Source organism: Sceloporus undulatus, chromosome 2 (assembly GCF_019175285.1).
Source record: "Sceloporus undulatus isolate JIND9_A2432 ecotype Alabama chromosome 2, SceUnd_v1.1, whole genome shotgun sequence".
Taxonomy (NCBI): domain Eukaryota; kingdom Metazoa; phylum Chordata; class Lepidosauria; order Squamata; family Phrynosomatidae; genus Sceloporus; species Sceloporus undulatus.
This window is the reverse complement of record NC_056523.1, coordinates 178,498,937-178,524,348: the sequence shown is the minus strand read 5'-3', so window position 1 is coordinate 178,524,348 and position 25,412 is coordinate 178,498,937. Positions and strand designations below refer to the sequence as shown.

General features: G+C 43.0%; 1 protein-coding gene across 2 annotated transcripts in view; it reads right to left on the bottom strand.

Moving 5' to 3' along the window:
* Positions 1-24,530, bottom strand: part of B4GALNT1 (beta-1,4-N-acetyl-galactosaminyltransferase 1) — a 70,109-nt gene extending 45,579 nt beyond the window's left edge. For both annotated transcript variants that reach the window (XM_042449034.1, XM_042449035.1), the window contains exon 1: positions 24,287-24,530. The gene's annotated coding sequence lies outside the window, so the exon portion shown is untranslated. The remainder of the gene's footprint in view (positions 1-24,286) is intronic.
* Between the last annotated feature and the right edge of the window lie 882 nt (positions 24,531-25,412).

The window sequence follows — 25,412 nt, the reverse complement described above, 5'->3', positions numbered from 1 at the left end:
TAAATATCCTGCGGGCCTCCCTCCTCTTTCGTGGCCAAGAGGCTGGGCTATGGGGCTTTTTATTGTTGCCTTGTTTTAACTGTGTTTTTAACCGTGTATATTATGATTGTTTTAATCTGTTGTGAGCCGCCCTGATCGTAGGAAGGGCGGCATATAAATAAAATTTTATATATATAATTTTATATTTTTTATCTTCTCTTCTATTTTGACAGTATGTTGCAACACAAAGGTATATACAGTATTCATTTCCTAGGGCTACGGGGTCCAACTCCCAGCTAGAGCATATGATCTCAACCTGGGGTGCCTGCACTCCCAAGGGGGGCAAGATGGAATTTCAGGGGGTGCAACAAAGACACGTATGTGGATCTAATTCAGTTCTCTTTTGTCAGACAAAATCTTGGAATTGCCTGAATTCACAGGCAGACCTGTAGATTGCAATCCGCAAAAAAGTTCCACTTTTTGACCAAATCATGGATCAGATGCAGGAGCAAATAAATAATTGAATTTTATGTTCACAATGGGGAATGATTTTGCTGTTTACTTTTTTTCTGAATAAATTAAAATCCAATTGGTTAATATAGATTTGGATTTTATGAGTTTTAACTGAGTTAAAACTTTTAACTGAGTTAAAAACTTGTTTTTTTTAAAAAGTTCAGTTTGTTCACCCACAGTATATGGTTCAATTTCTGGTTAAAAAAAATCTGAAATTAGACTTCTTCATCTTCAGATGTGATACTTTTGTAAAGGGTACGAACATTAATCAAATGTTTCCTAGGGGTGGGAATTACTGAACTAGAGCATTTGCAGCAGGTCCAGCCCTTTTAAAAAGATGTCCCAGGAAGAAGGCTCCATCATCTAGTATAGACAGTTGGTTCCACTGGCAAATTGCTCTATCTGTCAAGGAGTTCCTTCTAAATTTGAATTGAAATCTTGTCTCCTTCATTTGCAAATCTACTTCTTAGCAGGTGTAAGGGCTCAGGTTACCCCATCCAATGGCTAACAGCAGGTGGGGGAAGAGGGATGAATGGGACACTGGCTAGGGATGTCTGATTTCATGGCCTGGACCAACTTCTCAGAGTGAGGAAAAATCTCAGGGTGAGAATGCTGCCTTGAAAGGTACAGTAGGGGTGTGTGTGTGTGTGTACGTTCTTCATGCTTGTAATATCACAAGAGGCAATATCCTGTGATAAATTTCATGTTTTGGTTTTGATATCTCAGGGCCTGGGATTATTTTACCCTGGCAACCCTATCTGTGGCTCAGGGAAAGTGTTAGTCATCCCCCACAGCTTCCCCAATATGAACTCATCCCTCTCCACTGCAACAGTTTACAAAGATAAATTTAAAGCAGGAGACTCAGCCCAACCATGATCCAGTTTTAAGATTTAATTTAAAATTTAATTAAGATTTAATTTAAAATTTAATTAAGATTTAAATTTAAAATTTAAAATCTGCAGTCAGCAAAGGTTTCGTGAATCATGAACAGCAGAACAGGCAATGAAAACAACAGCAGAACTCACACATTATAAAATCACCCAATGTACTGTACATGAAATCATGCGTGCTTGCTTAATTTGTGTAATTCATACAGATTGCAGCTTCACCTAGCACAAGATGTAGTCATCTTGGATGCCAAAAATGTAGCTCATTGAACATGCAAAGGACTGCATACCACTGGGCTTCAGGCCAAAGAAACTCCCAACAGAAGCTGACAGATTTTTTTTTTTAATATGACAGATCTCCTAAGCATGTAAAGACTGATGAAAAGAAAAGCACTATCAATGCTGCTACTCCAACCAGCCTCGGCTCAATTCTCTCAACATCCTTATGCTTCACAACATAAGTTCTGTGCAAAGGGGAGGGGGGGACATCAAGGAGGAGCTTTGCTCATTGTGTATACTGGGCAGTCTGGGCTTCAGAGAGAACATCAGCGGTTATGTTGTACTTCAGTTCAGCCCCAGCTTGCTCTTCCTTTCAGAAGGAAGCTCTTGAAAACTTCTAGCCAAAGGCTGCAGCCACCAAGATGCCCTGCAGATAGGCCGTTATCAATACAACAATCTTTTCTCCTTGGAACCGGTCACCAAGCATCAGGCACGCCAACCAGAAACCAACAGGGCGTGAATTGGATACAATACAAGCCTCCATGAAGAGTACAGTACCAGCACCAATGGCATAAAAAGGCCAGCTGGTTCGAAGCCTAGATTTCCATTAGCGCTATATCACATTTAAGAGAAAAACACAGCTGGAAGAGGAAGCAAGACAGGAGATGAATGTATTTAATGGAGCTAGTGAACAAGGCCCTGGTGGGATATAAAGAGGACATGTAACACACCCAGACTAGTCCCCATGCTTTCCAGGAAGGATGGTCTGAGAATAGCCTGAGATAAAACTTAGGGTTTATCTACACTGTAGAAATAATGCAGTCTGACACCACTCTAACTGCCATGGCTCCATCCTGAATCCTGGGACTTATAGTTTTGTGAATCATCAGCACTCTTTGGCAGAAGAGGCTAAAGACCTTGTCAAATTACAAATCCCAGGATTCCTTTGGATTGAGCTACAGCACTTAAAGTGGTATCAAACTGCAATGTTTCTACAGTGTAGATCAGTGGTCCCCAAACTTTTTTTGATTACTGCCCCCTTTCCTCTTGGACGCCAACCCTGGTGCACCCCCAATGCCTATTTCTTGATATTAGGTCTACTGTTTGTGAAGCAGCCACTCAGTCAGTGATATCTTCCTCAGCCGTGCCCAGATTGCCACCATATCCTCTTCTGTCTCAGCCTCTCATGATTGAATACAGCTGCAGCCGTAGCCCAGGCCTGGTCCTCCATCTAGCCCATGCGGGCCTTACAGCAAAAGGAAGGCCAGCTAGCTGGCTGGCTGCTTGGTTGCAGCTCCCAGGGTGACTGGGTGCAAAGGGAGCAGAGATTGAGCAACTGGTGGAACAGCGCCTGGGAAACCTCTCACCTGCGTCTGCCTTGGCTGGAATGGGCAAAAGACGTCCCAGTTGCTGCTTGACGAGCTGCTCGACTACTTTTCAACTGGCTGCTCAGTTGCTGCTATCTTTGCACCCAGTCACCCTGGGAGCAGCAACTGCTGAGCAGTGACCAAGATGCTACTTGTCCATGCTGGCCTTGTGGTATAGGCTGCTGCAGACAAGAGGCTTCTCAGTTGCTGCTTGATCAACTACTTGGTTCCTGCTCCCAAGGTGTTCGGGTGCAAAGGGAGAAGCGTTTCCCCAGTGAGGAAGGAATCACAATCCTTCTTCACTGGGACATAGAGGGACAGTTAGCTTCCCACTTTCTTCCCAACGAGGAAGACATAAAGAATCTGAATGAAGTGAAGAATCAACCCCGGATACTTCTCCCTCTCCTTCCCCAAAGATGTGCCTTCCCCATACAGCTTTGTCTCCATGACAAAAAGATTGCTTCTTCTGCTGACTCTTGGCTCAGCCTGTGAAAGTAAGCAGGAGCAGCAGCGCAGCTCCAAGCTGCTAGCCAAGTCCCAGCAAAGCTCACAAAAGTTTAAGCTGGGTCCCAAATGTGAAAAAGTTCATTTTTGCTGCTGCTACTTCCTCCTGTTGCCATATGCTCTAATTCCTTATTCCCCACTATGGTTCCCCTTGTCTTTCTTGCAAGCCAATACTTTGACTAAAACCCCCTGTCACCCGTTTTTCCACTCATGCCCCCCCTGGATCTTTCCAACCACTCATTTTGGCAATCACTGGCATAGATGCACCCTTAGACCTTGAAAATGTTGCTTTTTTAAAACTACAGCTCCCAAAATTCCCAGCCAGTTGTAGTCCAATAACGAAACCTGCCAGGACAAGTCTGCAAAATGTTTAATTCACCAAATGAAATGCAGCCTGCTAGATAGTCATTATTGCTTGTCATCTCTCTTTCTCATTCTCTTGTATGTACATGCACACCTCTCAATAAGTGGCCAACCCTTTCCACCAAGGGACAAACCAAACATGGTAAGACAAGACAGCGTGTGTGTAAATCCATGTACATGCCCAGCATGTAAAGCCCTGCACATTCATTGGGGTTAGGGGCCACAGGATTCTTGTGAAAGTGGAAAACTCACAAATAAAAAAAAATCCTAGTGTTTTTCTACCTGAAAATACCTCTCTAGAAACTCTATGTCCTCCAGCACAACTATGATCAACATCTTGCATAAGATAACCATAGACTTATACTGGAGGACCTAAATATGCCTAGAGAAGTGTTTTATCTAGGAATATCTAGGTCCTCTGGCCAGACTGTATGATCAACTTAGAGAGAACATGTTAATCAAATCCGCAAACAATCACACAAGTCAAAGCTGCAAATGTGGAGGGTCAACTGTACTTTGCTCAACCCTTGTTCTTCTTGGTTCATATCACCTTGCTGGAGATGGATGAGAGGAACCCTTCCGTGGGGTTAAAAAGATGAGAAAACATCTTGTTGAGAGAAGGACTGCCCCTGAAGGTGTTAATGAAATGACAATGGCGCATTCTGCGACGCAGAATTATACAGTTTGACACTGCTTTAATGACGCGATTCCACTTCCTGGAACTGCAGTTTGTTGTGGCACCAGAGCTATACATGGTGCCTCGGGATACGAAATGATCGGGTTACGAAATTTCTGGGTACGAAAAAGTTGGATTGGCAAAAACTGTTTCGGGTTACGAAATATTTTTCGGGTTACGAAATTCATTTCGGCGCGAAATTCAAATGCTGCAAGTGCAGCTTAGGCTTTCCAGTGCTAACGGAAAAGTGTTTCGGGTTACGAATTTTCGGGTTCCGAAAGGAATGGCGGAACGAATTAATTTCGTAACCCGAGGCACACTGTATGGCAGAGAAGGCTAAATATCTCTGAAAACTCAAATCCCAGGATTGCCTGCTCCAGGCATGCTAGACTGCAGGCCCCATCATCCGCAGCACACAGACTGCTGGGAATGCAGTCTATAAGGCTGAAACACTGCAGAAATAATCCAGTTCGACACTACTTTATGCTATGGAAATCCTGGGATTTGTAGTTGTTGTGCCATCAGAGCTCTCTGACAAGATACTAAATGTCTCACAAAACTACAATACCCATATATTGTTGTGTTATTTTCTATTATCCCGTCTTTCTCCCAATATACAGACTCTCGGTGGTGATTTTCCATAGCATTATCTATAGTATATCTTTCTACAAAGTTAGATGGACACCCCCATTACTAATTTGTTGAGGTGCTTTGACTGGGAGTTCCTGCGTGGCAGAATGGGGTTGGACTGGATGGCCCTTCTAGGGTCTCTTCTAACTCTATGTTCCATGTTTGTAGCACTCTGAGCCTACTGTGATTTTAATGTTTTTAAATGTATAAAGGTATAAGTCTTATATGCAAGCCATGCACTGATGGACTATTGCAGTATATTTTTTATTGATTTTCCCAAAATAGGATCTCTTAAAGGGGTTTGTTTATCATAAAAGAAAGGAACGTTAATGGTAGAATTAAAAATTATGATTGATAGTAGATAGATAGATATAGAGTAGTTAGGTAGGTAGGTAGGTCTTGGAATTAAAAGAGTGTGTGTGTGTGTGTGTGTTGTGTGGGGTGTGTGTGCATGTCTTAAAATTAAAAATCCCTCTTGGAAGTGGGAAGAAATTTTGTGTGATGCAGCCTGGGTCTTAGCTCAGCTCAGAAGTTGGATACAGTGTCTCAAAGCATGAGCAGACTGTCTCTGAGCATGAACAGAGTGGCTGCCGCTCCTTGCTCAAGCAGCTGCACTTTGCTTTATCGAGCTGAATTTATCTGATGTAAACACTTCAGAGGAAGGACTCAGTTTGCATCTGCACTGAAAAAATAATCCAGTTTGATGCCACTTTAACTGCCCTTGGCTCCATGTTTGAAATGCTGGGATTTGTAGTTTGTTGTGGCACCTGACAGATGACTCAACAGGTCCTCAAAACTACAGATCCCAAGATTCCATAGCAGAAGCCATAACGGAAGTTAAAGTGGCGCCATCGAGGTGTCGAGGGTAAAAGCTCGACCCTCTTTTTGTGGTCTGGGAGGGGCTCTTAGCCTCTCCAATGGTAGCACTTAGTCTTGACCCCCCCCCTTCCAAAATCCTGGCTACGTCCTGGGTCACCCTAAGTCAAAGTCAACTTGATGGGTGTGAACAACAGTACTGTGGGGACTTGTTATACGCTGGGGTTTGTTCCAAGATTCCTGTGGATAACAAATCCGTGGATGCTCAAGTCCCATATAAATAACTGGCATTGCAAATGGTGTCCCTTATTAAAATGGCAAATCCCGGTTTGCTTTTGGAATTTATACTTTTTTGGAATATTTTCACTCGTGGATGCTTCAATCCATGGATAAAGAGGACTGACTGTACTACCGCTCCCCCCAGAATTCAAGAGGCTCAATCTATTTCCTATTGCCTGAAAAGGAACCCTCCCTCATCGTACAGGTTGTTGTTCCTCCTGATTCATAGGGAGAGGTGAGTAAGAAATATTATTATTATTATATTATTATTTATTATTTTATTGTTTATTTATATTTTCCCACTCTCCCAGATGGATCGAGGCGGGTTCAGTCCGCTAAATAAATACATCAAATTAAATACATACAAAACACATCAAAAACTAATAGCAATTAATCTTAAAAACTAACTTTTCATCAGTGGCAATGCCAAAACTATCAATGGTCAGGAGTATTTCTTACCTAAGGTCCAGTGAGTTAGCTCACCTGTAGAATTATTATTCTCATGTGTGGATCAGTCTCTTGCCTCCCCATCTACTACATGTGTGAATGTTAATTTATACAACTCTTATTGGTTAACAACTATTTGCTGTTGTTGTTACTGATGCCTTCAAGTTGTTTCTGACTTAGGTACCTCAGCAGTAGTATTTATTATTTTATTTAATAAAATAAGTGTGGCCGATGGAAACCACAATTCTAAAAAATGGCTTCCCAAGGGTTGTCTACGTTATTTCTTTGCACCCAGCTTGTTTCCAGACAAGTTTCTCTTTGCTAGCATCTAAGAAAACAAACACATATATCTCCCATTTTAGAAACAACACTTCTGTTAACAGCGATCAAGTTGACGTTGAGAGTTTCCAAATCCTCCTCTCACTTTTTTAATTTAACAAACAACTGTTTCTTAGAGGACCAACTAAAATGTTATCTCCAGTAGACCATACTTGTTCACTTAGAAATTAACCCATTAGATTTTTTCCAAAAAATAAATAAAACTCCCCATTAAATAAAAGCCCATTCTCATATAAACGAATTCATAGTAAACAGTACATTCCCTGAAATCACAGACGCAACTCCACAACAAAAGACAATAAGAACTATTACTTACCTACTACATACTTCAGCAGCTTGTCAATTGAATCCTTATGCTCCTCTCCTGCCTTGGGAATACAGGTGACTTGGCCTACCTTCATCAGCCTTAAATGTTGCTGGTGCACATGAAAATTTAAATGGCATGCAAAAATAAATCAACTGGCACTGCCCAACCCTCAGAGAGAGAGAGCAAAAGAGGCAGTTTCTCCTGGACTTCATTCCTTCTTCCATTGTCATTCTCTTTTCCTTGTGTGTCGTGTCTTATTTAGATTGCAAGGAAAAACTGGGAGGTGATACCCGAAACTGAAACACGCAAGTGAGTGGACAAAAAGTATAGGGGGATAACAATGGTAAGTACACAGCCATTTTATTTAAAACAATATGTTGCATGAATGCTAAAAGTGATGAAAAAATTACAAAGCTATCCTAAGCACAAAAAGGCTTATTCTGGCCTGTGGCCACGCCCTAAATGGCAGATATGACATAAAGAGATGCACAGTATGCCCATACTTTGGCCCTTACAGATGGTTGGAACTGGGGTCTTCAGCACTGGGCGGTTCGAATTCATGTTATTTCGCACAATACCATCATACCTGGGAGTCCCTCCGCATTGGCATGATTCAATTGGCCATCGCATTCGCGCGAAGTGCATTCAGTGCAGAATGTTTTGTCCACACCGGTGCTCCACATGAGGATTGGCCGATTCGTATCGGCCGCCTCGCACTGCTCAGTGGTTCCCTGCATGGGTTGCGACCTTAACGCTTCCGGGGTGAAGGGGAGGTCACGTCATGACAGCCCGTAAACAGCTGGAGAGCCAGCTCATGCACATTAACAATCGCGATACAACGTGCCCTCTCTACATTCCTCTCTGTTTCCTCTTCTACATTCCTGCTTGGTTTTAACGTTACCATGACCTTCCCTTGCAACAAATTAGCAATGCCCGGTTTACGTGTGTGTGTGTGAGTGTGTGAATATGTATTCGGGGGGGGGGGGGAGGCAGTTCCAGCGGCTGTCAAAGAGGCTGGATGGCCATCTAAGTAAATGGGGATGCTTTTTTCCTCCTCCTCCTCCGGCTTGGAGGCCAGCATAGGCTGCATCCCAGCAGGAACAGGCGGGGGGCCGCTAGAATCGCAGCGCATCGCCGCCGTTCCAACGGCCTCCTCCTCTCCTCCGGCTTGAGAGCAGCTAGGCTGGCTCCCAAGCCGGGAGGAGGAGGAGGAGGCTGCTGGAACCACGATTCCAGCGGCCCCGCGCCTCTTCGTTCCTGCGGGGAGGAGCTTAGTGGAGCGAGAGGAGAGAGGAGGCCGGCCCGCTGGAACCACCCCCCCCCGTTCCTGAACCGCAAGAGGAAAGAACCCACCGGAAGTTAAAATTGGAATCTGGGGGTCTTGCGATGGAATTCAGGACTGGGTAGTCACACCAGACCCCTTCGCACTGAGATCGAACAGAGCCCCAATCCAGGATATTGCCATCCCCTTTCAGCGCGACTGGCCAACACGCTCCAAAAAGGGAGCCATACGCCTTCAGTTCGGCATCTCGCGCATTCACGTGATTCGGATTGGGCCTTCGAATGCTGGTATGATTGGTATTGTGCTAAATAATGAACCAGTGCAGAAGAGCCCCAGTTCCAGACTCATCTGATAATGGCCTTTGTGTGCTTGACCTTTTAATGAGATTTGCAGTTCCCAAGCCTAGAACTGATTGGCAATATTTGCCTTGTGTCTGTGAGGGCGTGGCTCACATGCCAGAACAAGCCTTTTTGTGCTTAGGATAGCTTTGTAATTTTTTCATCATCTTTTTAGCATTCTATTGCAACATATTGTTTTAATAAAATTGCTGTGTACTTACCATTTTTATCCCCCCTAAACTTTTTGTCCACTCACTTATTTAGATTGCAAGCCAGAGGGCAGGGAACTCTCAAATTAATAATTAAGTATCAGATTAAAAATCTGCCTGAGAGCCTTTGTGGCTGAGGAGTGGGGTATAAATACTCGAAATAAATAATTACATATAATTACCCTAAAGGTACTAGAACTTGTCTGATATTGGAAGCTAAGCAGGGTCAGCTCTGGTTAGTACTTGGATGGGAGACCACTAAGGAATACCAGATGCTTCTGGTTATGTTTCAGAAGAAGGAACTGGCAAAACCACCTCCGAGGACTCCTTGCTTAAGAAAACCCTGTGAAATTCATAGGGTGGCCATAAGCCAACAGGTGACTTGAAGGTGTGCACACACACAAACACACACTCATGCACACGTTCAATCCCCATTAGCACACACAAAACAGTTTAGTCCTCACCACAGAAACAAGCACTGTGAAATGCCATATATCAGCAATGAAGGCACAAATTATTATTATTATTATTATTATTGTTGTTGTTGTTATTCCTCTCACCAGAGGGGCATTTGCATGTTAGGTGCTCTCTAAATGTAATTAAGAAATAAAGCCTGTACTCCTAAAGGTAGTGTTAAAGGAGATTTGTAGAGCTCCCTTTGCCCATTGACTCCCACAATCAGAGCTCAGGAAGTTACTGCTAAAAAAAGCTAGTGGGCTTGTTACATCTTTGTCAGGATATGCAGGCCAGCATAGTAAGTTGTGACTGGATGAAGGTGTAGCTAATGGCAGCAGGTGTAACCAGGCTAAGGTAAGCCTGCAATTAGTAGTTAAGAGCAATTAACCAATTTGGCCAACTGGCTATGATAGCCAGTCTGCAGACCATAACTGCTTTGGAAGTCTGCTGGGAGTTTGGCAGCATATTGGTATTGTGTGCTCTCCATGCTGCTAAAGCATACAGGGATCTATAGTGCTCTCCATGATGATACATGCTGCTGAGATTGGTAATGCTGTCCATACTGAGTTAGTATGCTAATATACTGGAAGCTATGCTATGTTTATGTTTGCTCTTTTGTACTGAGCCATTCTACTATGTTTTTGCTTCAGGTATTTTATGATTCTGCTGAGTAAAGCTATTTTTTGTTAATGTACCTCCAAGACTCTGGCAGTTATTTATTACCTCAACACACACCTCAACAATCTCAGGCATACACTCCCAAAGTAGTTACCTATCATTATAGTCTTGACTCCTTAATTTGCCTAACAGTAGAGCCAGCCTTGCTTCTCCTTCCCTTTTATGTGGACTGGTGCTTATATAATAACAACCAATATATTGATTATATATCTGCTTGTAATGATCAGTCCCTCTCTGTCATTATTAGCCCCGCCACCATTTGAGTTCCAGTATTTATACTTTTTATTGCTCAACCATTTCAGTGGGATGAGAGAGTGTGGCTCCTTGCCCAAGGCTCAAGGTTTTTGTGATTAATCTCTATGATTTACTTATGTTCAATTTGCCCTTTGTAGAGCTGAAGAATATGCCTCCAGAAAATTGAAAAGCAACAGCTGCTCTTTCTGTCCCACCAGAAGCACCATCTCTCTAGGCCAGTGATTCCCAAACTTTGGTCCTCCAGGTGTTTTGGATTTCAACTCCCAGAAGAGACAGCCAGCTTGGCCAACAGTCAGGAATTCTGAAATCTGGAGTCTAAAACAACTGGAGGACCAAAATTTGGGAAGCACTGCTCTAACCAGCTTATGTAGTTCATCTTCCTTGCAGGGTGTGTCAAGGAAGTAGATATTTCATGCAGAAAATGTGACCAGAGAAATCGCTGGAAAGGACCCCAGGAGCAAAGCCAGACAAGAATTAAGGCTAATTCAACATGAACTGCTATTGTTTTGCAGAGTTGACTGGTTTTCTGAAAGCCTTCACATGATGTTGTAATTTAATTATTCACTTATTCATAGACGGAAAAATAAGTTGGTTTTGTCCCATAGTTTCCTTTAACAAAGAAAATCTGGTTTTTGTTTTTAAAGCTGGGATGAGAGAGAGAAATCAATGTTCCCCGGGGAAGCACTGTGGAAGCAGAGCTGTTGTGCAATTTATTATTTTTGAGCCATGTTAGAAGAAGGGTAAACAAGCGCCGGTCACCTTGGGCAAGTCACACTCTCTCAGCCTCAGAGGAAGGCAATGACAAACCTCCTCTGAAGAAACCTGCCAAGAAAACCCTATGATAGGTTCACCTTAGGATCACCTTAAGTCAAAAATGACTTGGAGGCACGTGGCAACAAAAGCGTGAGGTAGGAGCAGCAAGCCTCATGTGTGTATTAAAAGAAGGGGAGGTAAAGTGGCTGTTACCATATCTGGGAAGCTGAGAGCACCAACCAAACAAGAGAGAGATGCCAGTCCCCATCTTTGTTATAAGGTCAATATTTTATTTTATTTTATTTCAAAAGCCAGTAAAAGCCTTTCTTGGGAAACTGCAAAACACAGTGGTTCCCAAACTTTGGTCTTCCAGATGTTCTGGACTTCAGTTCCCAGAATTCCTGTATGTTGGCTAAAGTGGCTAGGGCTTCTAGGAATTGAAGTCCAAAACACCTGGAGAACCAAAGTTTCAGAACCATTGCATTAGAGGAAAAAAGAGGAGGAAGGAAGAATAATGGTCCACGTTTCACACAGCAATATCCACCCCACTGGTATAATCAGAACATAACAGAATACACATAAAAACAGGAGAAGCATGCAAAAAATCAGTTACAATTAACCTTATCTCAGAAAATCAATGATTTGATGCAGCCAGGAGCATCACCTTTGAATAAATCCCCATGTCTTGAGAAAGCTGAACTGGTGGACCTCTCCAGAGATAGCAAAATGATTAGCAGAGACAGATATGAAGTGCAACAGAAAAAAATGTTGTACAGTTGTCCCCTTTCCAGACCCCTCCAGATGAAGGTCAGAATCCTGCAAGTGTCCTCTGCTAGCAGTTGCTGCACACTTCCCACAGTTCTGCAGACATGGTAAGGGAAGGCAGACAAAATCTGACAACTCTGTGCAAACTGTTTCTCCTGTGTTTTACTTCCTTCATGACTTGGCATCCGCAGCCTTTTTGAACCTGTTGCCATTGCCTATGCTAGGATTGTTGCACTGGACAGCCTTCATGCTAGCGTAGTGGACCATGTTTCTGGCCCATATGTATTACAGTCAACCCTCCATATCCATTGATTCTTTATCCACAGATTCAACCATCCACAGTTTTAAAATGTTAAAAAAAATAAATAAAACCTTGACTTTGCCATTTTATATAAGGAACACCCTTTTACTATGCCACTGCATTTAATGAGATTTGAGCAACCATGGATTTTGGTATCCACGAGGTATTGGAACCAAACCCCAGCAGATACCAAGGGCTTGCTGTACCTATTTTTTGCTCTTTTGCTTTGCTCCAATGCTAGGCACTTAGAAATACAGTTTAGGCATCCAAAGACAAGGAACAGGGGAAATGATCAAGGAAATGCAAAACACCGCAAGCAGAAGAGTTCTGGGTGTGAAAAAAATTCAATGTTTCTTTCTCTGCAACACAACAAATTTGGGACATGATGGAAAATTTAATTTGAGAGGCAGAATTCTTATATGGGAAAGCAATGTTTTCATCCTTCCCATCCCATCCCATCTATACCTCTGAGTAAGTATATTTAATTACGTTTGAGAAAAAGGAATAGAGGTGGATTTTTTAAAATAACAATTTTACAACTACACCAGTAACTATTCCTGTATCTCTGTAACTAACCACAAGTAATCACTTTTTGAGAGACAATTCCAAAGTTCTGTCAAAGGCCAAAAATCAGCAAAAGCAGAAAAATTGTAATTTATGCTCGTGGACCTCTAATTTAAGTCCAAAATACACTGCAGAAATAACCCAGTTTGAGACTGCTTTAACTGCCCTGGCTCAGTACTAGGGAATCCTGGGAATTGTAGTTTGTTGTGGCACCAGAGCTATCCGACAAAGAAGGCTCAATGCCTCACAAAACTACAGTTCCAATAATTTAATAGCATTCAGCCAGGACAGTTAAAGCATTTAAATGAATTCTTTCTGCAGTGTGTTTTGGAGTTTACTCAAATCATTAGAGGAAACTTGGCTGGTAAACAAAGCAAGAGATTTTTAGAACCAGGATGACTTAGAGAGCAGATTCACTATTTTGGTCAAAAGACCAAATTAAGTGTGTTGGTAACAGCTGTAAAAAAATAATCTAAAACTGATAGCAAAACAATACTTTGATTGCAAGTAAGAGATTTCACTCACACACCCCAAATGTGCATGCTCTCAGTCACTGCAGATCTCTTCATCAGTCAAGATGTTACAAAAAGCCACATTCAGGCAAAGGAAGGATAAAAATCTGGCTTGCTGATGAAGTTGTGCCATCTACAAGACCATAATCTGACCTGGGATGAAGTGCGGGAAGAGAGAATGGGTCTGCAGCCATGTAAATAAAGCTCTCACACAAGGATGGGGAATGGGTGACCCTCCAGACATTGTCAAACTACAACTCCCATCACCTTTCCCCATGAGCCATGCTGGTTAGGTCTAATGGAAGTTGCAGTCCAATACTATCAAGAAAAAGTCCAGATCCATTCCCCGGCTCTGCTCTAGCAGACAACAGGAACTACTGGGAACAAGAAGTGTGAGAGAGGAAGGGATGCTGATGTTTTGCTCTGCCCTCATCCACTGCAGTCAATAGGTGCCCACATAGTTAGCAACAAGGGAGTGCAGCCCCTAGCTGGCAATGGTTCTCAATCCCAGTGTAAGCTTTGGCGTATGTTCTGTAGTTACTACACATACACAGAGGCAAAGGGGAGTTAAGAGCCGGTGCAGCTCATCTGGACATCCAATAGCACACCCTCCAGCTTTTCTAATTTAGCAGAGACAGCCCTGATTGATCCTATCATCCCACCTTTTCAGCCGCTTGTAAAAATGTCCCAGTTTCTCCTCCTCCTCCCTCTTCCCCCCTTTTATTCAGTTTACTGCAATTGCTGCAAACTGAGCTTAAAGTGCAAAAAGTTATTTGCACTCAATGAACCTGGCAGGGAAGGGAGGAGAAGAGAAGGGAGAGTCTTGCCCTTCCCAGGGGCTCAGGCAAAAGCAAACTTCTGCACCCCCTCTTAGATCTTGTGTGGGTTTCCTCATTACTATATTACCTTTTGCCATCATGGCCACACACTGAATGGTATGGAATAAGGGAAAGTGGTGAAAATGGATGGAACCTAACCCCGTGGCTGAAGATAATCAAGAATTCACTCTCTCTAATTGAATACAAAATAGTGCTGCCATAGTGGTTTGTTGGACTATGCCTCTGGAGGCCAGGGTTCAATTCCCAGGTCAGCCATGCAACCCACTGGGTGACCTCGGGCACATGCTCTCAGCCTCAGAGGAGGACAATGACAAACCTCCTCTGAAGAAACCTGCCAAGAAAACCCCATGATAGCCTTAGGGTTGCCATAAGTTAAACATGACTTGGAGGCACACAACAACAAGAAAGCTTTGTTTTTGCTGCTAAAAGGATGGGGTGGGAAGAAAGAATGATAATGAGCAGAAAACAGCCATTTAAAAAACCCTTTGCCCTCGTAGGATCAAAACTGTTATAGAGCCAGTTTAGAAAGCATGGTTTGGAAGGTCAATTAATAGGTTTTTATGAGCCACATATTACTACACCACTCCCAGCTAGGAGTATTAAGTCTGTAGATGTGGACCTGCAAACAGGAAGAAATGAAATACCCAGGAAACCTTACCAGCCTGAATAGTATTATCCTTGTGCACACTGGTACAAGAAAAACGGCCATAACCAAAGTCTGAAAAAATATGGAAGATAGCACATAAAACACTTAGCTAACAAGCATATCTTTTTTTTTAAGAGAGAGAGAGAGAAAATGAATTCAGTCTGAAGGATTTTCTAAGAAAAGGGCTAGTTTGCAAGTGACCTCTGTTTACAGCAATGCCTCTTTTCCATCTCATGACACTGATGCTGCATTCCAGCAGACGTTTCAGCTTCATGCCATTTTGACACAGGCACTTTGTCTCCATATACTGGTGGTAGCTTTTTAAAAAATCAATAATCCAAAGCTTGTATTTGAAAAACAGTGGCAAAGTGCACTAGTGTTATCCTCCAGTTGCTTTCTAGAATTAAGGAGTTTCAACTGGCAGTGCCTACGGCTACATCCGCACTGCAGAAATAATTCAGCTTGACACCATTTTAATGGCTCTATGCTATGGAATTCTGTGAATGGTAGTTCTGTGAGACATTTAGCCTTCTCTGTCAGAGAGCTTTGGTTCCACAGTTAACTACAATTTCCAGCATTGAGTCATGGTAGTTAAAGCAGTATCAGACTGGATTATTTCTGCAGTGTGGATGCAGCCTATTTGTGGATCTCTTAGGCTGCATGTAATGTACACTACATAATTAATGCAGTTTGACACTGCCTTAACTGTCATGGCTCCATGCTAGGAAATTCTGGGGTTTGTAGTTTTGTGATTTAACCTTCTCTGTCAGAGAGCTCTGGTATCACAAACTACAAATCCTAGGATTCCATAGCATGGATCCCTGGCACTTAAAACAGTGTCGAACTGCATTAATTTTGCATTGTGGCAGCAGCCTCAGTAACAATGCTCCAAAAATATCCAGCTGATGTTTCATTCACCTTGCTTCTATCAACAAGAATGAGAAAATTAAAGTGAGTCCCCCTCCCCCAGGCATATCTTAAAATGCCAGTCCTAGAAATGTCTGCCCCTCCTTTATTCATCATTACCTGTGACATGCTGATGGTAAAATCAATAGCATTGTGCACAGGTGTTTGAATAACTCTCAATGCACTTTGCTCACATTTCATCCTTGTTAATTCCCCAAATTCCTTTGGCCCAAGTGCTGGGTTTATTTTGGGACGGTGCTACTGTCACTCTGGAAGGCCGATATATATTGACTGTGCTATATAAATTATAATTTCACTTCACTCCTAAATTTATATTCACCCCCTCCCCATCCTCCATGGACAGATTTTTATATTGGCGTGTAAACACAAGGATGAAAAGTGGATTTAAAAAAGGATTGGTTATTAATTGTTCTTCGGCTGTATTTGTAACTGCTGCTCTTAGTAACTCTTGCATCAGTATTACTGGAAAGTTGAAGCTGACGTGTTCATTTTGAGTTTGACAGATGATGAATCAGCCCTCCCAGAAGGAATCTGAGAGCTTACCTAGCAAGCATCTCAGCTCCTGCCCTCAGTTGCCAGCGTTTCCAGATGGGAATAGAAAAGATTCTCATCCAGAAACCTGGGAAGTGCTCCCTGTTAATGTAGGCTGAGATGGGCAAAGTACAGTCCTGAGGCTATTTGGCAGCCATCAGCCCTTCTCCAGACTGTGGTTCTCAGCCTTTGGTATGGGACTTTCTAGGCTGCTGCCACACAGCAGAATTAATGCAGTTTGACACTGCTTTAACTGCCATGGCTCCATGGCATGGAATTTTGGGATTTGTAGTTTGTTATGACACCAGAGCTCTCTGGCAGAGAAGAATAAACTTCTAACAAAATTAAAAATCTCAGATTTCTATAACATTGAGCCATGGCAGTTAAAAGCAGTATCAAACTACATTAATTCTGCAGTCTAGACACAGCCTTAGAATCCCCCAGCCTACACAGCCAATGGTCAGGGATTCAGTCCTAACCTTCTGAAATCCTAAACCTCTGGAGGACCAAAGGTTGAGGACCACTGGTTCAAAGGGCACTATGGTTCATCTAGGAATCCTCAGAGGTGGTTTTGCTAGTTCCTTACTTTGAAATATAGCCTACAGCACCTGATATTTATTGGCAGCCTCCCATCCAAATACTCACCAAGTCTGACCCTGCTTTGTTTCCAAGATCAGATGGGATCTGGTATCTTTAAGATATTTAGGCCAAGCAGTACAGAATCAAAAGTGGGAACTGTGTGGTCTCTTCCAGATATTGTTGACCTTAGAACTTCCACCACTGTCTGTGCTGGCTTAAGCTACTGGGAGTTGCATCCATCAACATCTGGAGAGCTGCACAACCCCTAACTCTGGTCAATTTCCACTTTTTAATTCAGAGTAGATCTAATGAAGCAACAGGATTTACATAAATGTTGATGTACCATTCAGCAATGGATTCATTGGTGAATGGTCCCTGCTCTGGCTGGGACTTATAATTAGATTTAGGTGCATGTCCGTGACCCCTTGACCATCACAGGACTATGAGCACTGGATATGAGCCATCCAGCATCTGACTTTATGCTCTACTCCAAAGTCTTGACAAAACAAAACTGTGTGCATTATTAGATATTGTGGTCATTTGCATGTATTCGCTTGTTAGGAACATGAAACATCTGGCTCAGATTTTTCTGGCTATTAGGCATGGGAATTAAAAGTGAAGTAGTCTCAAAATTTAAAGTGGGATTTTAAAAAAGCAAGAACCACCCAAACTTAGAAAGTTTATCTTTTTGACGGCTCACATAAAATTTCACCTGCATGGAGAGGCATGTTTACCTGAATGTAAGTATAAAGAAAAGACCTAAAATATTCCTGATGGAAAAACATGGAGACTTCTTGAGAAATCCACTGCAAAGAGGCCTGTGGCCTTGCAAGGATGGAGACACATTGGATTTCAAGGGAAGAGTCTTTGTTGAGATGCAAATGGATGTTAAATTTCCTGGACTTTGAAAATCTGGCCGGTACCAGCCTTCAAGAGATCCTCCCCCCCATACCATCTGAACTAAGAACAGAAACTGCAGAATGCAGGCCTATGACTAACATCTTCAATTTTTTCCTCCTGTATGTTTTTTACCACTTTGATGAAGAAGCCAGTGGAGCTTCAAAAGCTTGCAACATGTATATTGTGCATTTTGGTGGGCTCCATAAAGGTATCACTGCTTGGTGGATTTTTGTTTGAATTTGCTAAATGGCCAAGACAGCTACCCCTGGATGTTTAAGTATATAGAGTACTGCAACTCAGGAGTAAATTGCATTGGACCCAATGACACTTATTTCTGAGTAAACATGCAAGATACTGCATTGTATTGATCTCTTAAAACTGATTAATTTTAATGAAACATTGATTTTTTATCTAGATTAAAAGTCATGGGTTGGAAATCACATCTTGCAATCAAACGTTATACGTTTAGCACAATGGGCCATATACATCATTGTTATACTGGCTTGGTAGTGGGAACAACCTGTTGTACATACTTAGATTAGGTTAGGAATTGTAACTACATCAGGCGCAAGTGCTGCAACTGGCTCCAGTTTTCACTATGGAATACGAATAGTGAATAGCTATATTTTGTTGTTGTATTACAAATGTTTCTAAATAACTTTTCATTTGCACAGCTCCCAAAACAACTTATAGTACACAACAATGTTCCAGACACACTGCTCACACTGCTTGACCAACAACTACCACTGTGTATTCCCAAGATGTGTAATGAGCAAAGTTAAACATCAAATATGCAGTGTGCCTTTTTCTAAAATTAGTAAAAAAAACAACACCATAAAGCTGCTTTTATTATACCAGTCGTACACTTCCTCTGTAGTTTTAAAGTTCTATTTAAGTGTAAATTGAATCAGCGTGGTTTAGCGATTTGAGTACTGGATTGGGATCTGGGTCGTAAGGAGTTCAAGTCCTCCCTCAGCCACGAAAACCACTGGTTGATCTTAAGCCAGTCATTCACAATCTCACTGACCTGACAGGGATGCTGGGGAGGTAAAGTGTAGCGGAAAAGACCCATTTATGCCTCCTTGCTCTTGCTGATGGAAATGTGAGATTTAAATAGAACTAACAAATAAATTTGTAACATTTCAGAGGTTAAATTAACTAAATGAATGTGCACCTCAATAGTAATAGCAAGTACATTTCTATACCGCTTATTAGTGAACTAATACTCCCTAAGCAGTTTACAAAGTGTAAGTCAATTGCCCTCAACAAGCTGGGTACACATTTTACCCACCTACAAAAGGATGGAAGGCTAAGTGGACCTTGGTGCCCTGCCTGGGATTGAACTCACAACCCTGTGGCTGTGTATGGCTGCAGTATCACCATTAACCACTGTACCACCACCTCAGGATGAAGATACATTTGCTCCTAATAAAGGTTTATCTCTCTTAGCCACCCCCCCCTCCGCCCCCTCTATATATGAGAGAGCCAGCATAGTGTAGAGGCTTGAGCATTGGAATGTGACTCTGGAGACTAGGGTTCGAATCGCAGCTGGCCCACTGAAACCAAATGGGTGACCTTGAGCAAGTCATACTCTCTCAGCCACAGAAGATGGCAATGGCAATCTGAATAAATATTGCCAAGTAAACTCTGTGATAGGGCTGCCTCTGGGTCGACATAAGTTGGAAATGACTTGAAGGCACACAACAAATATGTGTGTGAGAGAGAGAAAGAGAGCATGGTGTTGTGGTTTGAGTGTTGGACTACAACTCTGGAGACCAGGGTTTGATTCCCCGCTCACCCATAGAAACCCACTGGGTGACCTTGGCAAGTCACATCCTCTCAGCCTCAGGGGAAGGCAATGCAAACCTCCTCTGAACACAACTTGCAATGAAAACCCCCCATGACAGGTTTGTCTTAGGGTCACCATAAACAGAAATGGTCTGAAGGCACACAACAGCAATAACAACAAATGTGTGTGTGTGTGTGTGTGTATATACTGTACAGTATATAAAATCTCACACACAGTTCACTTATAAGCATAAAGTGCACAGAAGCAAGCTCCCAAACAAGTATTCCCAGTGGCACAGAGACAGGCCTGTTCCTATAATTCAAAGCTGTGTGCCCAACGTTGGTCCTTTTTCATTTTGCAGTCCAAGCAGACTGTGCCTACAGAGCCCTTTGTTAAGTAAATTACACTCTGAGATACAGATTGTACTTTAACCATCCAAGCATTGATTAAACATTTTGGCTAAAAAACTGAGGACTCATTGCATGAAGAAGCCAAAGGCTGCAATAACGTGAGTGGGTGGATAGACAGAGGAACATCAGTGGGAACATCTGGCTCTCCCGTTGACGTCTGCAGAGATGGCAGCTGCATGGTATGCCCTGCCTCCCAGGGAACAGTACATGTTTGAAGCAACTGCACACACACAGCACACATTTTTGAGGACTCATAGGCGACATAAGCTTTGTGTTTTCCCAAATACTACACATCTGACAATACAAACACATGCACTTCGTGGCCCTGAACACCCAGCTTCTAAGGAAACAGGAAGGGAAACAGGGCAATAGATACAGTATAATCAGTAAAATAGATTATCAGAGTATAAAGTGGGGCAATAAATCCACCCACCCCTTACACACACTTTGTTATCCTGCCAACATAAAAACCTCTTCTGTGAAAGGACTGTGACCTCTGTTCAGGGACTGAAAACACATCCCTGCAGTAAGAGTTCTCTCATTCTGAGTGTGTATCTTTCATGCCAAGCTCTGGGTGGGTGAATGCCATCCGAGACCATTACCGCACTACACTCTTATAGTGCTGCTATTCGTCTTTGACTGCTCTGGCTGCCTCCTGTTGCATTCTAGTGTTTGTAGTTCAGTGAGGCATAAGAGCTCTCTGGCTGAGAATTCTAAATGCCTTTCCCTAAACTGCAAATCCCAAAATGCAACAGGAGGCAACCAAAGCAGTCAAAGTGGCATAGCAGCACTACAAGAGTGTGGTGCGGTAATCTCCCTAGGTCTCTCTCTCTCTGTCTGTCTTTTTAAAGTTGCAAAGAAATACAGAAACAAAATAGACCTGGCAAGCCATGAAGCCTCTCCAAACGACAAAGACAAGGGATAACGTACCTGACACTGGAATTAAACCTGCTTCACCCATAAACAAGAACTGACAAGGTGGAAAAGATCCTTGCCATCAAATCCCACCCTTTTCTCCTACGCTGACTGGGATAGAAGAATAGACTGAGGTCCAAAACACACTGCAGAAAAAATCCAGTATGAGACCGCTTTAACTGCCCTAGCTCAATGCTAGGGAATTCTGGAAACTGCAGTTTTGTGAGGCATTTTCCTTCTCTGTCAGAAAGCTCTGGTGCCACAATAAATGCAATTCTCAGGATTCCCTAGCATTGAGCCAGGGCAGTTAAAGCAGTCTCAAACTAGATAATTTCTGCAGTGTGTTTTGGACCTCAATAAATAAAATAGAATCCTTTCTATTTTGAAGGAAGGTTTATAGGACTCACCTCAATAGGACCTCTTTCTTATCAAGCATGCACTGAATCATGTTAGGCCAGACAGCGATTTCACACACATCAGGCCAAGACTAGAGGCTCTTTCACACTACACAACTGTAGCATTTTGATACCACTTTAACTGCCATCAGCGGCATCACTAGGGTTGGCATCACCTGGGGCAGTAACTCATGGTGTCACCCTCCCTTCTGACCTCCTCCCATATGACACTAAGGATCCTTAGTAAAGTTTTTTAGGCTAATATTACTCGTAAATCATGATTCTCATATATCACTGAATGTAACGGGAACAGTCATGATATAAACAACTAGCAATTTTAAAATGAATCATTTAAATTATAATATAATGGGAGAAAAGTGGCATAAAAATGAAATAAACAAATAGTTTCGTGCGGTTAAAGTGAAAATTGGGTAAGATGTGATGTTTATTGAGAAAAATTAAAAATATTTTTTTAAAAAAGAAAATTTAATTTTTTTTCATTGTTTTAAATTTTAAAATTTATTTTAAAAGCAAACCTGGAGTGTCTCCTTTCTCCTTCCACTGAGCCTTGCCCCACTTTCACCATCGCTTCAGACACCCCATTTTAAAGCAAGGTAGGTGTTTGGGGAACAGTATTTTCATCCCCCCTTAAGGTGTCACTTGGTGCAGTCCCACCCCACAATGACACCCTTGCATGACTGTATCCAACATAATCCTGGAATGTATAGTTTCATGAAGCACTGGAGCTCTCTAATAGTAAATTCTCTCTAAACTACAAACACTAAGCTTCCATAGGATGGAACCAGGGCCATTAAAGTGGCATAGAACCAGGGATCCAAACCACGCTGCAGAAGTGATCCAGTTTCAGACTCCTTTAACTGTCCTGGCTCAGTGCTAGGGAATCCTGGGAATTGTAACTTATTGTGGTACCAGAGCTCTCTGACAGAGAAGGCAAAATGGCTCACAAAACTACTGTTTCCGGGATTCCATACTATTGAGCCAAGGCAGTTGAAGCGGTCTCAAACTGGATTATTTCTGCAGTGTGTTCTCGACCATAGAATCACGTTTCCTGTAGTTTGAATCCATTGCTCCGGATCCTATTCTCTGAACAATGGATTCATCAAAGGACTACCATTGTGTAGCATGAACCCACTGTGCAGTAGTTTCAAGTCAGACTCGCTTATCTCATGAGGAGGCATCAGATTGTTAAGAAAACAAAACACAAACCCCACAACCCCACATATACCCACAAGTACAATAAAATGCAACAGAAGCAAACCTAGCACTGAAATCTCAGCCATTTCTTATTTCAGGCAGTAATGTAATTTGAGTCTTATGTAAACCGTCTTAAACATATATATAAGCAGCTGTAAAATCCTTCCAAAATTTCCTAGCGCTGATGGAACATCACTCGAGATTCCATCTCTGTACCATTCAGGCCAAGCCTTTACACACTCTCCATTTGTCATGCCCCTAAACTGAAAAGAGCATAATCCAGTTTGACACCACTTCAACTGCCACGGCTCCATCCTACAGAATCCTGGGATTTGTCAATTGTTGTGGCACCAGAGCTCTCTGAAAAGAGAAGTCTAAATATTTCACAAAACCACAAATCCCAGAATACCATAGCATGAAGCCATGGCTGTTAAAGGAGTGTTAAAAGCAGCCTCCATTGCAGGGATGAACATGGAAGGCAATGGCTGCCCACATTTCCCGCAGCAGGTTTTCCGCCTCGCACTGCTGTTATGTTCCTGATATGGAAACTGACTCCAGACCAGGGTCTAAGCTGTACTACAGAAATCATGCAGTTTGACACTGCTTTGACTGCCATGGCTCCATCCAATGGAATGATGGGGCTGGCAAGTTTGTCAGACATTTAGCCTTTAGTGCCATGACAAGTGGCAAATCCCATAGGATGGAGACATGACAGTTAAAGTGGTGTCAAACTGCATTATTTATACAGAGGAGATTAGACCGAGGGCTGGCAGGAATGGTTTAGGTGAGGACATGGCTGCTGCACCTTGGGCCCTCCAGCACCTACTGGTAACCCTGGGCTGCTGATTTCATTCACTTGGAAATCTGGGTTCAGTCTCAGACATGATGGAAAAATAACAATTACTACTATTGTTGGGGGGGGGCGGGTAGGAGGAGGAGGAGGAAGATGCAGCTATTTCTCTTGAAGAAAAGCTTGGCTCCTGGGAGAGCCCCTTGAACCACTGAGCCCTGGCAAGAGAAGGGAAGGCAGGAAAAAGAGGAAGAGGAGGGGGAAGAGAAGGCATGAACCCTTTGCTCCCCTGTCCTCAGAGTAGAGAAGGCTAACACATTTTTTTTATTCCTGGAAGCATGAACCCCACTGATGACCTGGGCACTCCGCACTCTCTCAGCCTCAGAGGAGGGCCAAGGCACCCCCTTCCTTCCCCACCCTTTAAAAAATCTTGCCAGTAAACCTTATCTAGGGTTGCCCTAAGGAGAAACGACTTGAAGGCACGCAAGCCAATGCTAAAAAAAGAGGGGGGAGGATGCTTCCATTTGGAAAGGCTGGGTTTGGACCAAGGCCTTTCTCCTCCTCCATCTTAGTCCAAATCCTAACAGAGCCCCCCCCCCCCCCCCCCGCTTCCTCCCTGCCTCCCCCAGTCCTCCTCCTTCCCTCTCCGCATTTGCAAAAAGAGGGACTGCACTGGTCTCCATCTTTCCCCCCTCTGGGTTTTCCTCCCCCCTTTCTTTTCAACCTGTCATTTTTGCATCATCAGCTGCAGCAGCTCCCTCTCCCTTCCCCCTCCTCAAAGGGCCCTATAGACAAAAGGAAGACCCCTTTCTTCCTTCCCCACCCATACAGCCATTGCCTGGCCTTGCAGGGGAAGAAAGGTTGGAGGTGGGCAATGGAGGGGATGCGAGGGAGCTTTCAGCCTGGCATACCTTGCTGGGGCTGGGGAGGAGGAGAGAGGCTCCCCATTCAAGGCTGCAGCATCTCCCCACACCAGGGGCTCCTCTGGGTCACATTTTGAGGTGGGGGGGACCCTCCGATCTCCCTTCAGGGGGACTTCTTCCCCCTCCTTGCTTCCCCTTCTTGGACAGAGCCAAGGATGCTCCTGCAGCCACCAGCTCAAGGCATCCCTATGGAGGAAGGAGGGAGGCGCCCAGAGAGACAGCCTGCTGCTACTGCTGCTGCTAAATGGTCCAGACTGGCTCTGCCCTGCCCCTAGTGGCCACAGGCGGAAGGGCAGGAGCTTGGGCCCAAAGTGAGGGGTGCTGCAGGGGTGACACCCTCAAGGAGCTTGACAACACACCACTGATCCCCAAACATGTGTTTTTTACTAGAAATAGGCTGTGGCATTGTTATAATTCTGTTCTAATAATAATAATAATTTACTTGTATCCCGCTTCTCCAAAAAGATCGAAGCAACTAACAATAAAACATCCATAAAATACAATGAGCATACAATAAATGTCCCATTATTCATTGTATCCCCAAACTCTCCCAACTTTCCCACCCACAATAAAAGGCAATTAAACTATTAAGAATTGTTAAAACCATTAATAAAAGCAGGGCAGAGGCAGTGGGCAGCTACTAAATAATTAGTTAAATTGACAGGGGGTTGCTGGAATTTTAAGGTGGAAAGAGATTCATCTTGATTGTCTTTTTCCCATGGTAAGACATGGAAGATTCCAGGGTATCCCTTATAACGAACGAATTTGTATTTGTGGGGATCATGAAATTGAGGATCTAGCACACATTTTGTTTAGTTGTAATTTGTACCAAGCAGAAAGGGATCAATATCTTCATCCCTATATTAAACGAACAATATACTGGGATACCCACATCAGAACATCATACTTTATGAGTGGACAAGATTCAAAAATCTCTATTGCTACAGCTCGGTTCCTTCATAAAGCATCACTGTTGAGATCTAGATATGTTGGAATGATTGGTGTTAATTGTAAGGGGGATGAACAGATTTGATGTATGTCGACGGATATTTTATGTTACTTTTGCCTCCCATTTCAATTCCAATTTTAATTCTGTTTTATTCCCTATGGTAAC